This window comes from Oncorhynchus kisutch, unplaced genomic scaffold, assembly GCF_002021735.2.
Source record: "Oncorhynchus kisutch isolate 150728-3 unplaced genomic scaffold, Okis_V2 Okis03b-Okis08b_hom, whole genome shotgun sequence".
Taxonomy (NCBI): Eukaryota; Metazoa; Chordata; class Actinopteri; order Salmoniformes; family Salmonidae; genus Oncorhynchus; species Oncorhynchus kisutch.
The window spans coordinates 10095789-10109623 of NW_022261980.1; positions in this window are offsets into that span (position 1 = coordinate 10095789).

Consider the following 13835-nt stretch of genomic DNA (forward strand, 5'->3'; position numbering starts at 1 on the left):
CTATGACAAGACTATGACAATACTATGAAAGACTATGCCAAGACTATGACAGACTATGAAAGACTAAGACAAGACTATGACAAGACTATGCCAAGACTATGCCAAGACTATGACAGACTATGAAAGACTATGACAGACTATGAAAGACTATGACAAGACTATGAAAGACTAAGACAAGACTATGCCAGACTATGAAAGACTATGAAAGACTATGCCAAGACTATGACAAGACAATGCCAGACTTTGAAAGACTATGCCAAGACTATGCCAGACTATGAAAGACTATGCCAAGACTATGCCAAGACTATGAAATACTATGCCAAGACTATGACAAGACAATGCCAAGACTATGACAAGACTGTGCCAGACTATGCCAGACTATGCCAGACTCTGAAAGACTAAGACAAGACTATGCCAAGACTATGATAAGACTATGACAAGACTATGCCAGACTATGAAAGACTATGAAAGACTATGACAAGACTATGAAAGACTAAGACAAGACTATGACAAGACTAAGACGAGACTATGACAAGACTATGACAAGACTATGACAATACTATGAAAGACTATGCCAAGACTATGACAGACTATGAAAGACTAAGACAAGACTATGACAAGACTATGCCAAGACTATGACAGACTATGACAGACTATGAAAGACTATGACAGACTATGAAAGACTAAGACAAGACTATGAAAGACTAAGACAAGACTATGACAAAACTATGACAAAACTATGCCAGACTATTCCAGATTATGCCAGACTATGACAGACTATACCAGACTATGGCAGACTATGACAGACTATGCCAGACTATGACAGACTATGCCAGACTTTGACAGGCTAAACCAGACTATGGCAGACTATGCATGACTATGACAGACTATGCCAAACTATGAGAGGCTGTACCAGACTATACCAGACTATGCCAGACTATGCCAGACTATGACAGACTATGCCAGACTATATCAGACTATGACAGACTATGACATACTATAACAGACTATATCAGACTATGACAGACTATATCAAACTATGACAGACTATGTCAGACTATATCAGACTATGACAGACTATACCAGACTATGACAGACTATATCAGACTATGACAGACTATATCAGACTGTGACAGACTATATCAGACTGTGACAGGCTATATCAGACTATGACAGACTATATCAGACTATGACAGACTATATCAGACTATGACAGACTATGTCAGACTATATCAGACTATGACAGAATATGACAGACTATATCAGACTATGACAGACTATGACAGACTATATCAGACTATATCAGACTATGGCAGACTATGACAGACTATATCAGACTATGCCAGACTATATCAGACTATGAAAGACTATGACAAGACTATATCAGACTATGACAGACTATATTAGACTATGGCAGACTATGACAGACTATATTAGACTATGGCAGACTATATCAGACTATATCAGACTATGACAGACTATATCAGACTATGACAGACTATATCAGACTATATTAGACTATGACATACTATATTAGACTATATTAGACTATGGCAGACTATATCAGACTATATCAAACTATGACAGACTATATTAGACTATGACAGACTATATTAGACTATGGCAGACTATGACAGACTATGGCAGACTATATCAGACTATGACAGACTATATTAGACTATGACAGACTATATTAGACTATGACAGACTATATCAGACTGTGACAGACTATATCAGACTGTGACAGACTATATCAGACTATGGCAGACTATATCAGAATATGACGGACTTGACTATATTAGACTATGACATACTATATCAGACTATATTAGACTATGACATACTATATTAGACTATGACAGAATATATTAGACTATGACATACTATATCAGACTATGACAGAATATATTAGACTATGACAGAATATATTAGACTATATTAGACTATGACATACTATATTAGACTATGACAGAATATATTAGACTATGACATACTATATCAGACTATATTAGACTATGACAGACTATATTAGACTATGACATACTATATCAGACTATATCAGACTATGGCAGACTATGACAGACTATATTAGACTATGGCAGAATATGACAGACTATATCAGACTATGACAGACTATATCAGACTATGACAGAATATGGCAGACTATGACAGACTATGACAGAATATATCAGACTATGACATACTATATCAGACTATGACAGAATATATCAGATTATGACATACTATCTCAGACTATGACAGAATATATCAGACTATGGCAGACTATGACAGACTATGACAGAATATATCAGGTTATGACATACTATATTAGACTATGACAGACTATGACAGAATATATCAGACTATATCAGACTATGACATACTATATCAGACTATGACAGACTATATCAGACTATGACAGACTATATTAGACTATGGCAGACTATGACATACTATATTAGACTATGGCAGACTATATCAGACTATGACAGACTATATTAGACTATGGCAGACTATATCAGACTATGACATACTATATCAGACTATGGCAGACTATGACAGACTATATTAGACTATGGCAGACTATATCAGACTATGACATAATATATCAGACTATGACAGACTATATTAGACTATATCAGACTATCTCAGACTATGACAGAATATATCAGACTATGGCAGACTATGACAGACTATGACAGAATATATCAGGTTATGACATACTATATTAGACTATGACAGAATATATCAGACTATATCAGACTATGACATACTATATCAGACTATGACAGACTATATCAGACTATGACAGACTATATTAGACTATGGCAGACTATGACAGACTATGGCAGACTATATCAGACTATGACAGACTATATTAGACTATGGCAGACTATATCAGACTATGACATACTATATCAGACTATGGCAGACTATGACAGACTATATTAGACTATGGCAGACTATATCAGACTATGACATAATATATCAGACTATGACAGACTATATTAGACTATATCAGACTATATCAGACTATGACAGACTATATTAGACTATGGCAGACTATATTAGACTATATCAGACTATGGCAGACTATATCGGACTATGACAGACTATATTAGACTATGGCAGACTATATCAGACTATGACATACTATATCAGACTATGGCAGACTATATTAGACTATGGCAGACTATATCAGACTATGACATACTATATCAGACTATGGCAGACTATATCAGACTATGACAGACTATATTAGACTATGACAGAATATATTAGACTATGACAGAATATATTAGACTATATTAGACTATGACATACTATATTAGACTATGACAGAATATATTAGACTATGACATACTATATCAGACTATATTAGACTATGACAGACTATATTAGACTATGACATACTATATCAGACTATATCAGACTATGGCAGACTATGACAGACTATATTAGACTATGGCAGAATATGACAGACTATATCAGACTATGACAGACTATATCAGACTATGACAGAATATGGCAGACTATGACAGACTATGACAGAATATATCAGACTATGACATACTATATCAGACTATGACAGAATATATCAGATTATGACATACTATCTCAGACTATGACAGAATATATCAGACTATGGCAGACTATGACAGACTATGACAGAATATATCAGGTTATGACATACTATATTAGACTATGACAGACTATGACAGAATATATCAGACTATATCAGACTATGACATACTATATCAGACTATGACAGACTATATCAGACTATGACAGACTATATTAGACTATGGCAGACTATGACATACTATATTAGACTATGGCAGACTATATCAGACTATGACAGACTATATTAGACTATGGCAGACTATATCAGACTATGACATACTATATCAGACTATGGCAGACTATGACAGACTATATTAGACTATGGCAGACTATATCAGACTATGACATAATATATCAGACTATGACAGACTATATTAGACTATATCAGACTATCTCAGACTATGACAGAATATATCAGACTATGGCAGACTATGACAGACTATGACAGAATATATCAGGTTATGACATACTATATTAGACTATGACAGAATATATCAGACTATATCAGACTATGACATACTATATCAGACTATGACAGACTATATCAGACTATGACAGACTATATTAGACTATGGCAGACTATGACAGACTATGGCAGACTATATCAGACTATGACAGACTATATTAGACTATGGCAGACTATATCAGACTATGACATACTATATCAGACTATGGCAGACTATGACAGACTATATTAGACTATGGCAGACTATATCAGACTATGACATAATATATCAGACTATGACAGACTATATTAGACTATATCAGACTATATCAGACTATGACAGACTATATTAGACTATGGCAGACTATATTAGACTATATCAGACTATGGCAGACTATATCGGACTATGACAGACTATATTAGACTATGGCAGACTATATCAGACTATGACATACTATATCAGACTATGGCAGACTATATTAGACTATGGCAGACTATATCAGACTATGACATACTATATCAGACTATGGCAGACTATATCAGACTATGACAGACTATATTAGACTATGGCAGACTATATCAGACTATGACATAATATATCAGACTATATCAGACTATATCAGACTATGACAGACTATATCAGACTATATTAGACTATGGCAGACTATATTAGACTATGACAGACTATATCAGACTATATCAGACTATATCAGACTATGACAGACTATATTAGACTATGGCAGACTATATTAGACTATATCAGACTATGGCAGACTATATCGGACTATGACAGACTATATTAGACTATGGCAGACTATATCAGACTATGACATACTATATCAGACTATGGCAGACTATATTAGACTATGGCAGACTATATCAGACTATGACATACTATATCAGACTATGGCAGACTATATCAGACTATGACAGACTATATTAGACTATGGCAGACTATATCAGACTATGACATAATATATCAGACTATATCAGACTATGACAGACTATATCAGACTATATTAGACTATGGCAGACTATATTAGACTATGACAGACTATATCAGACTATGGCAGACTATATTAGACTATGACAGACTATATTAGACTATGGCAGACTAGAGACATACTAAGAGACAAATCAACAGACAGCATCCATGCTGCATAGGAAGGCCAACACAGCAGTCTGTCCTGAAGCAACCCAAGGTTCCCTCTGAGCAGTAGGAGGGGTGCGTCACTTGAGTGGGTTGAGTCACAGACGTGATCTGCCGGTCCGGGTTGGAGCCCCCCTCGGGGTTGTGCCGTGGGTGAGATCTTCGTGGGCAATACTCGGCCTTGTCTCAGGGTAGTAGGTTGGTGGTTGAAGATATCCCTCTGGTGGTGTGGGGGCTGTGCTTTGGCAAAGTGGATGGGGTTATATCCTTCCTGTTTGGCCCTGTCCGGGGATATCATTGGGGATAGTGTCTCCCGACCCCTCCTATCTCAGTCTCTAGTTTTTATGCTGCAATAGTTTTTGTCGAGGGGCTAGGGGTAGTCTGTTATATCTTCAGTATTTATCCTGTCTAATCCTGTGTCCTATGTGAATTTAGGTATGCTCCCTCTAATTCTCTCTCTCTCTTTATCTCGGAGGACCTAAGCCCTAGGACCATGCCTCAGGACTACCTGTCCTGATGACTCCTTGCTGTCCCCAGTCCACTTGGTCGTGCTGCTGCCCAGTTTCAACTGTTCTGCCTGCGGCTATGGAACCCTGACCTGTTCACTGGACGTGCTACCTGTCCCAGACCTGCTGTTTTTGACTCGCTCTCTACCGCACCTGCTGTCTCTAACTCTGAATGATCGGCTATGAAAAGACAACTGACATTTACTCCTGAGGTGCAGACCTGTTTCACCCTCTACAACCACTGTGATTATTATTATCAGACTCTGCTGGTCATCTATGAACGTTTGAACATCTTGGCCATGTTCTATTATAATCTCCACCCGGCACAGCCAGAAGAGGACTGGCCACCCCTCATAGCCTGGTTCCTCTCTAGGTTTCTAATCTCCACCCGGCACAGCCAGAAGAGGACTGGCCACCCCTCAGAGTTTCCTCTCTAGGTTTCTAATCTCCACCCGACACAGCCAGAAGAGGACTGGCCACCCCTCAGAGTTTCATCTCTAGGTTTCTAATCTCCACCCGGCACAGCCAGAAGAGGACTGGCCACCCCTCAGAGTTTCCTCTCTAGGTTTCTAATCTCCACCCGGCACAGCCAGAAGAGGACTGGCCACCCCTCAGAGTTTCCTCTCTAGGTTTCTAATCTCCACCCGGCACAGCCAGAAGAGGACTGGCCACCCCTCAGAGTTTCCTCTCTAGGTTTCTAATCTCCACCCGGCACAGCCAGAAGAGGACTGGCCACCCCTCAGAGTTTCCTCTCTAGGTTTCTAATCTCCACCAGGCACAGCCAGAAGAGGACTGGCCACCCCTCAGAGTTTCCTCTCTAGGTTTCTAATCTCCACCAGGCACAGCCAGAAGAGGACTGGCCACCCCTCAGAGTTTCCTCTCTAGGTTTCTAATCTCCACCCGGCACAGCCAGAAGAGGACTGGCCACCCCTCAGAGTTTCCTCTCTAGGTTTGTAATCTCCACCTGGCACAGCCAGAAGAGGACTGGCCACCCCTCAGAGTTTCCTCTCTAGGTTTCTAATCTCCACCAGGCACAGCCAGAAGAGGACTAGCCACCCCTCATAGCCTGGTTCCTCTCTAGGTTTGTAATCTCCACCTGGCACAGCCAGAAGAGGACTGGCCACCCCTCATAGCCTGGTTCCTCTCTAGGTTTGTAATCTCCACCTGGCACAGCCAGAAGAGGACTGGCCACCCCTCAGAGTTTCCTCTCTAGGTTTGTAATCTCCACCTGGCACAGCCAGAAGAGGACTGGCCACCCCTCAGAGTTTCCTCTCTAGGTTTCTAATCTCCACCCGGCACAGCCAGATGAGGACTAGCCACCCCTCATAGTTTCCTCTCTAGGTTTCTAATCTCCACCCGGCACAGCCAGATGAGGACTAGCCACCCCTCAGAGTTTCCTCTCTAGGTTTCTAATCTCCACCCGGCACAGCCAGATGAGGACTGGCCACCCCTCAGAGTTTCCTCTCTAGGTTTCTAATCTCCACCCGGCACAGCCAGATGAGGACTAGCCACCCCTCAGAGTTTCCTCTCTAGGTTTCTAATCTCCACCCGGCACAGCCAGATGAGGACTGGCCACCCTTCAGAGTTTCCTCTCTAGGTTTCTAATCTCCACCCGGCACAGCCAGATGAGGACTAGCCACCCCTCATAGCCTGGTTCCTCTCTAGGTTTCTAATCTCCACCCGGCACAGCCAGATGAGGACTGGCCACCCCTCAGAGTTTCCTCTCTAGGTTTCTAATCTCCACCCGGCACAGCCAGATGAGGACTAGCCACCCCTCATAGCCTGGTTCCTCTCTAGGTTTCTTCCTAGGTTCCTGCATTTCTAGGGAGTTTTTCCTGGCCACCGTGCTTCTACATCTGCATTGCTTGCTGTTTGGGCTTTTAGGCTGGGTTTCTGTACAGCACTTTGTGACATCGGCTGGTGTAAAAAGGGCTTTATATATACATTTGATTGATTGTCTCCTCTAGGCAGTAGTCTCCTCTGGGCAGTAGTCTACTCTGGGGAGTAGTCTCAGATATCCCAGACCTTAGAGCAACGCAAACTAGGCAACAGCTGGAGCGTTGGTACATCGCCGGAAGCAACCAGACGATATGGGCAGAGACAGAAGGATCTACTAACACTGTCTATTTAGTCTGTTCATCATTAGCCAAGGGATAGTCTATGCAGACTGCTCATAATTAGCCAAGGGATAGTCTATGCAGTCTGCTCATCATTAGCCAAGGGATAGTCTATGCAGACTGCTCATCTTTAATCAAGGGATAGTCTATGCAGACTGCTCATAATTTGCCAAAGGATAGTCTATGCAGACTGTTCATAATTAGCCATGGGATAGTCTATGCAGACTGGTCATCTTTAGCCAAAGGATAGTCTATGCAGTCTGCTCATCATTAGCCAAGGGATAGTCTATGCCAGGTGTCAAACTCAAGGCTCATTCAATCCAGCCTGCGGAACAATGTTGTAGAAATCATAATACACCTATATTTATAGCCTCTTCACTCTGTCCAGCTTGCTAACAGTCATAGAAACTAAAGCTAGACAGTCAGGGAGAATACATTTTTATTTGATGTTTTTGACAGCGGCCCACCGGACCTCGGGGAAGAACGATTGCGCTCCTGTGGAGAAAATGAGTTTGACACCCCTGGTCTATGCAGACAGCTCATCAAGAGAAGGCTTGATTTACTTTGTTGATATGGCACTATGCACCCCGCTAGAGGCTATACTGATTACTCTGCATATTCATTTGGTCAGTGCATTTATCCAGCCTTTCTCTTTTGTCTATGAGGAGGATGGAGGCTGATGACACTGGGGAAAAGCTGGCAGAGAAAGTACTTTTCTGTAGAATTATCTTATATCCCTTATAACGGCTTCCCTGTGTTCCTAGGTCTGAAGGAAACATGCTTCACAGTGATTGCTAACCGCTTCCCTGTGCTCCTAGGTCTGAAGGAAACATGCTTCACAGTGATTGCTAACGGCTTCCCTGTGTTCCTAGGTCTGAAAGAAACATGCTTCACAGTGATTGCTAACGGCTTCCCTGTGCTCCTAGGTCTGAAGGAAACATGCTTCACAGTGATTGCTAACGGCTTCCCTGTGCTCCTAGGTCTGAAAGAAACATGCTTCACAGTGATTGCTAACGGCTTCCCTGTGCTCCTAGGTCTTAAGGAAACATGCTTCACAGTGATTGCTAACGGCTTCCCTGTGGTCCTAGGTCTGAAGGAAACATGCTTCACAGTGATTGCTAACGGCTTCCCTGTGTTCCTAGGTCTGAAAGAAACATGATTGCCAAAGAAAACGTATTTGTTGTATGTTTGTCAGCAAAACCATTATCCTAAAATCATTAATTATTCATATTATTCCTGTGCTTGCTAATTTTGCCAAGTGTGATTAATATTTGGTTTGGTTTAGTTCCATCACAGACTTCAAACTGTCTGATGTGTGTTTTATGTGTGCTGCTGATAATTGCACAGTGAGATAATATTTGGTTGGCTGTATAGCTCAGGACCCTAAGCAGGAAGAAAATGCACACGAATGACAAATGAAAGTCAAACCCAATTAGTTAAGTTCAGTTCTTTGAACACAACTCTTGCAAAGCACAAAACCTGAGGTTACCCCCTCCTGTAGGTCTTACACAAAGCACAAAACCTGAGGTTACCCCCTCCTGTAGGTCTTACATAAAGCACAAAACCTGAGGTTACCCCATCCTGTAGGTCTTACACAAAACACTGAACTGAGGTTACCCCCTCCTGTAGGTCTTACACAAAACACTGAACTGAGGTTACCCCCTCCTGTAGGTCTTACATAAAGCACAAAACCTGAGGTTACCCCCTCCTGTAGGTCTTACACAAAGCACAAAACCTGAGGTTACCCCCTCCTGTAGGTCTTACACAAAGCACAAAACCTGAGGTTACACCCTCCTGTAGGTCTTACACAAAACACTGAACTGAGGTTACCCCCTCCTGTAGGTGACCCACAAAGCACTGAACTGAGGTTACCCCCTCCTGTAGGTGTTCCACAAAGCACTGAACTGAGGTTAACCCCTCCTGTAGGTGTTCCACAAAGCACTGAACTGAGGTTACCCCCTCCTGTAGGTGATCCACAAAGCACTGAACTGAGGTTAACCCCTCCTGTAGTTATTCCACAAAGTACTGAAATGAGGTTAACCCCTCCTGTAGGTGATCCACAAAGCACTGAACTGAGGTTACCCCCTCCTGTAGGTGACCCACAAAGCACTGAACTGTGGTTACCCCCTCCTGTAGATGATCCACAAAGCACTGAACTGAGGTTACCCCCTCCTGTAGGTGATCCACAAAGCACTGAACTGAGGTTACCCCCTCCTGTAGGTGATCCACAAAGCACTGAACTGAGGTTAACCCCTCCTGTAGTTATTCCACAAAGTACTGAAATGAGGTTAACCCCTCCTGTAGGTGATCCACAAAGCACTGAACTGAGGTTACCCCCTCCTGTAGGTGACCCACAAAGCACTGAACTGTGGTTACCCCCTCCTGTAGATGATCCACAAAGCACTGAACTGAGGTTACCCCCTCCTGTAGGTGATCCACAAAGCACTGAACTGAGGTTACCCCCTCCTGTAGGTGATCCACAAAGCACTGAACTGAGGTTACCCCCTCCTGTAGGTGATCCACAAAGCACTGAACTGAGGTTACCCCCTCCTGTAGGTGACCCACAAAGCACTGAACTGAGGTTACCCCCTCCTGTAGGTGATCCACAAAGCACTGAACTGAGGTTACCCCCTCCTGTAGGTGACCCACAATGTATTCAGCTCCTGTAACACATGTTCAAAGAGCCCAAGACGGACAAACAATTCAGCCTATTCCATATTCTAAAAATATACTTTTTCACTCAAACTCTGTTTATGGTCTTTCAAGACGGAGTAGCTCTTGCAGTGGACATGGACATACTGTATAGACATTTAAAAAAAATACAATTTCTGAATAAAGGATTGCTAACACATCCATTTGTGTAATACATTGTCAAAACAGGAATTTCTTCACAATTTTCAAGCAGTGACGTGCCCATCACAATATGTATTTCTAACAGCATTAGCTAAGCAACACAGAGGGGATCTTCTGAATCCAGTGGTATATTTTCAGCACACACAGCAGACAAGACGAGGGAAGTCAGTAGGGCTTATGGAGAAGCATCTTGTAAGAACTCCCCGCTGGTGTGTGATGATGAACAGGGATGAGAGCAGGAGAGTGGCGGCGCCCACAGAGGTGGGATCCACAGGCACCGTCTGTCTGATGTTACTGGAGGCGGCGTGGCACACGCTAGCCAGGGTGGAATTCCATGATGGAAATGAAAGGAATCAGCGCTGGCAGGAGCGCTGGGACTTCCATTTTGCCACTACACAGGGGAGTGTCCTCAGGAGACGACTGGCTGTGAGGTTGACTGACAGTCAGCCCTATGTGTTGGGCGCGTGTGTAATGTTTCATTTATCACCTGGGAGATCTGGTAGGAGATCAGTTAACGTAGATCAAAACAGTCCTGATCTACACGTTCTGTGGAGCAAACTAAAACTAACTTCTAAAACATATCAGGCTAGTGTTGAAAGTCTAATGCAGAGGAGAAACCAGATTCTCTCTAGTCTAAATAAATAATGATTCCAGGCTGGCAGAAGCATATCCTCAGAAGAATATCAAGGCTGTACTTTATCTCATTGTCAATTTAGACACATTCTACATCCCTACTTACTGTAGAACAAAACCTGGTCTGATATCCAGCACCAGTCAAAAGTGTGGACACACCTACCCATTCAAGTGTTTTTATATATTTATACTATTTTATACATTGTATAATGATAGTGGAGACATCGAAACTATGAAATAACATATGGAATCATGTAGTAACCAAAAAAGTGTTAAACAAATCAAAATATATTTTATATTTGAGATTCTTCAAAGTAGTCACCCTATGCCTTGACAGCTTTGCACACTTTTGGCATTCTCTCAACCACCTTCATGAGGTAGTTGGAATGCATTTCAATTAATGAGTTTGAGCCAATCAGTTGTGTTGTGACAAGGTACGGTTGGTATACAGAAGATAGCCCTATTTGGAAAAAGACCAAGTCCATATTATGGCAAGAACAGCTCAAATAAACAAAGAGAACAACAGTCCATCATCGACTTTAAGATATCAAGGTCAGTCAATGGAACATTTCAAGAACTTTGAAAGTTTCTTCAAGTGCACTCGCAAAAAACATCAATCGCTATGATAAAAGTGGCTCTCATGAAGACCGCCACAGCAAAGGAAGATCCAGAGTTACCTCTGCTGCAGAGGATATGTTCATTAGAGTTAACAGCGCCTCAGATTGTAGCCTAAATAAATGCTTCACAGAGTTCAAGTAACAGATACATCTCCACATCAACAGTTCAGAGGAGACGGCGTGAATCAGGACATCATGGTGTTGGGGTGCTTTGCTGGTGACACTGTCAGGGATTTATTAGAATTCAAGGCACACTTAACCAGCAAGGCACACTTAGCCAGATTTTAAAATAACTACCTCATCTCTGTACCCCTCACATGCAATTATCTATAAGGTCGCTCAGTGAATTTCAAACACAGATTTAACCACAAAGACCGGGGACGTTTTCCAATGCCTAGCAAAGAAGATCACCTATTGGTAGATTGGTCAACAGCAACAACAAAAAAACAGACATTGAATATCCCTTTGAGCATGGTGAAGTTATTAATCACACTTTGGATGGTGTATCAATACACCCACAAAGATACAGGTGTCCTTCCTAACTCAATTACCGGAGAGGAAGGAAAACGCTCAGGGATTTCACAAAGATGCCAATGGTGACTTTAAAACAGTTACAGAGTTTAATAGTTGTGATGGGAGAACACCGAGGATGGATCAACAACATTGTAGTTACTCCACTATACTAACCTAAATGACAGAGTTTAATGGCTGTGATAGGAGAACACTGAGGATGGATCAACAACATTGTAGTTACTCCACTATACTAACCTAAATGACAGAGTTTAATGGCTGTGATAGGAGAACACTGAGGATGGATCAACAACATTGTAGTTACTCCACTATACTAACCTAAATGACAGAGTTTAATGGCTGTGATAGGAGAACACTGAGGATGGATCAACAACATTGTAGTTACTCCACTATACTAACCTAAATGACAGAGTTTAATGGCTGTGATAGGAGAACACTGAGGATGGATCAACAACATTGTAGTTACTCCACTATACTAACCTAAATGACAGAGTTTAATGGCTGTGATAGGAGAACACTGAGGATGGATCAACAACATTGTAGTTACTCCACTATACTAACCTAAATGACAGAGTTTAATGGCTGTGATAGGAGAACACTGAGGATGGATCAACAACATTGTAGTTACTCCACTATACTAACCTAAATGACAGAGTTTAATGGCTGTGATAGGAGAACACTGAGGATGGATCAACAACATTGTAGTTACTCCACTATACTAACCTAAATGACAGAGTTTAATGGCTGTGATAGGAGAACACTGAGGATGGATCAACAACATTGTAGTTACTCCACTATACTAACCTAAATGACAGAGTTTAATGGCTGTGATAGGAGAACACTGAGGATGGATCAACAACATTGTAGTTACTCCACTATACTAACCTAAATGACAGAGTTTAATGGCTGTGATAGGAGAACACTGAGGATGGATCAACAACATTGTAGTTACTCCACTATACTAACCTAAATGACAGAGTTTAATGGCTGTGATAGGAGAACACTGAGGATGGATCAACAACATTGTAGTTACTCCACTATACTAACCTAAATGACAGAGTTTAATGGCTGTGATAGGAGAACACTGAGGATGGATCAACAACATTGTAGTTACTCCACTATACTAACCTAAATGACAGAGTTTAATGGCTGTGATAGGAGAACACTGAGGATGGATCAACAACATTGTAGTTACTCCACTATACTAACCTAAATGACAGAGTTTAATGGCTGTGATAGGAGAACACTGAGGATGGATCAACAACATTGTAGTTACTCCACTATACTAACCTAAATGACAGAGTTTAATGGCTGTGATAGGAGAACACTGAGGATGGATCAACAACATTGTAGTTACTC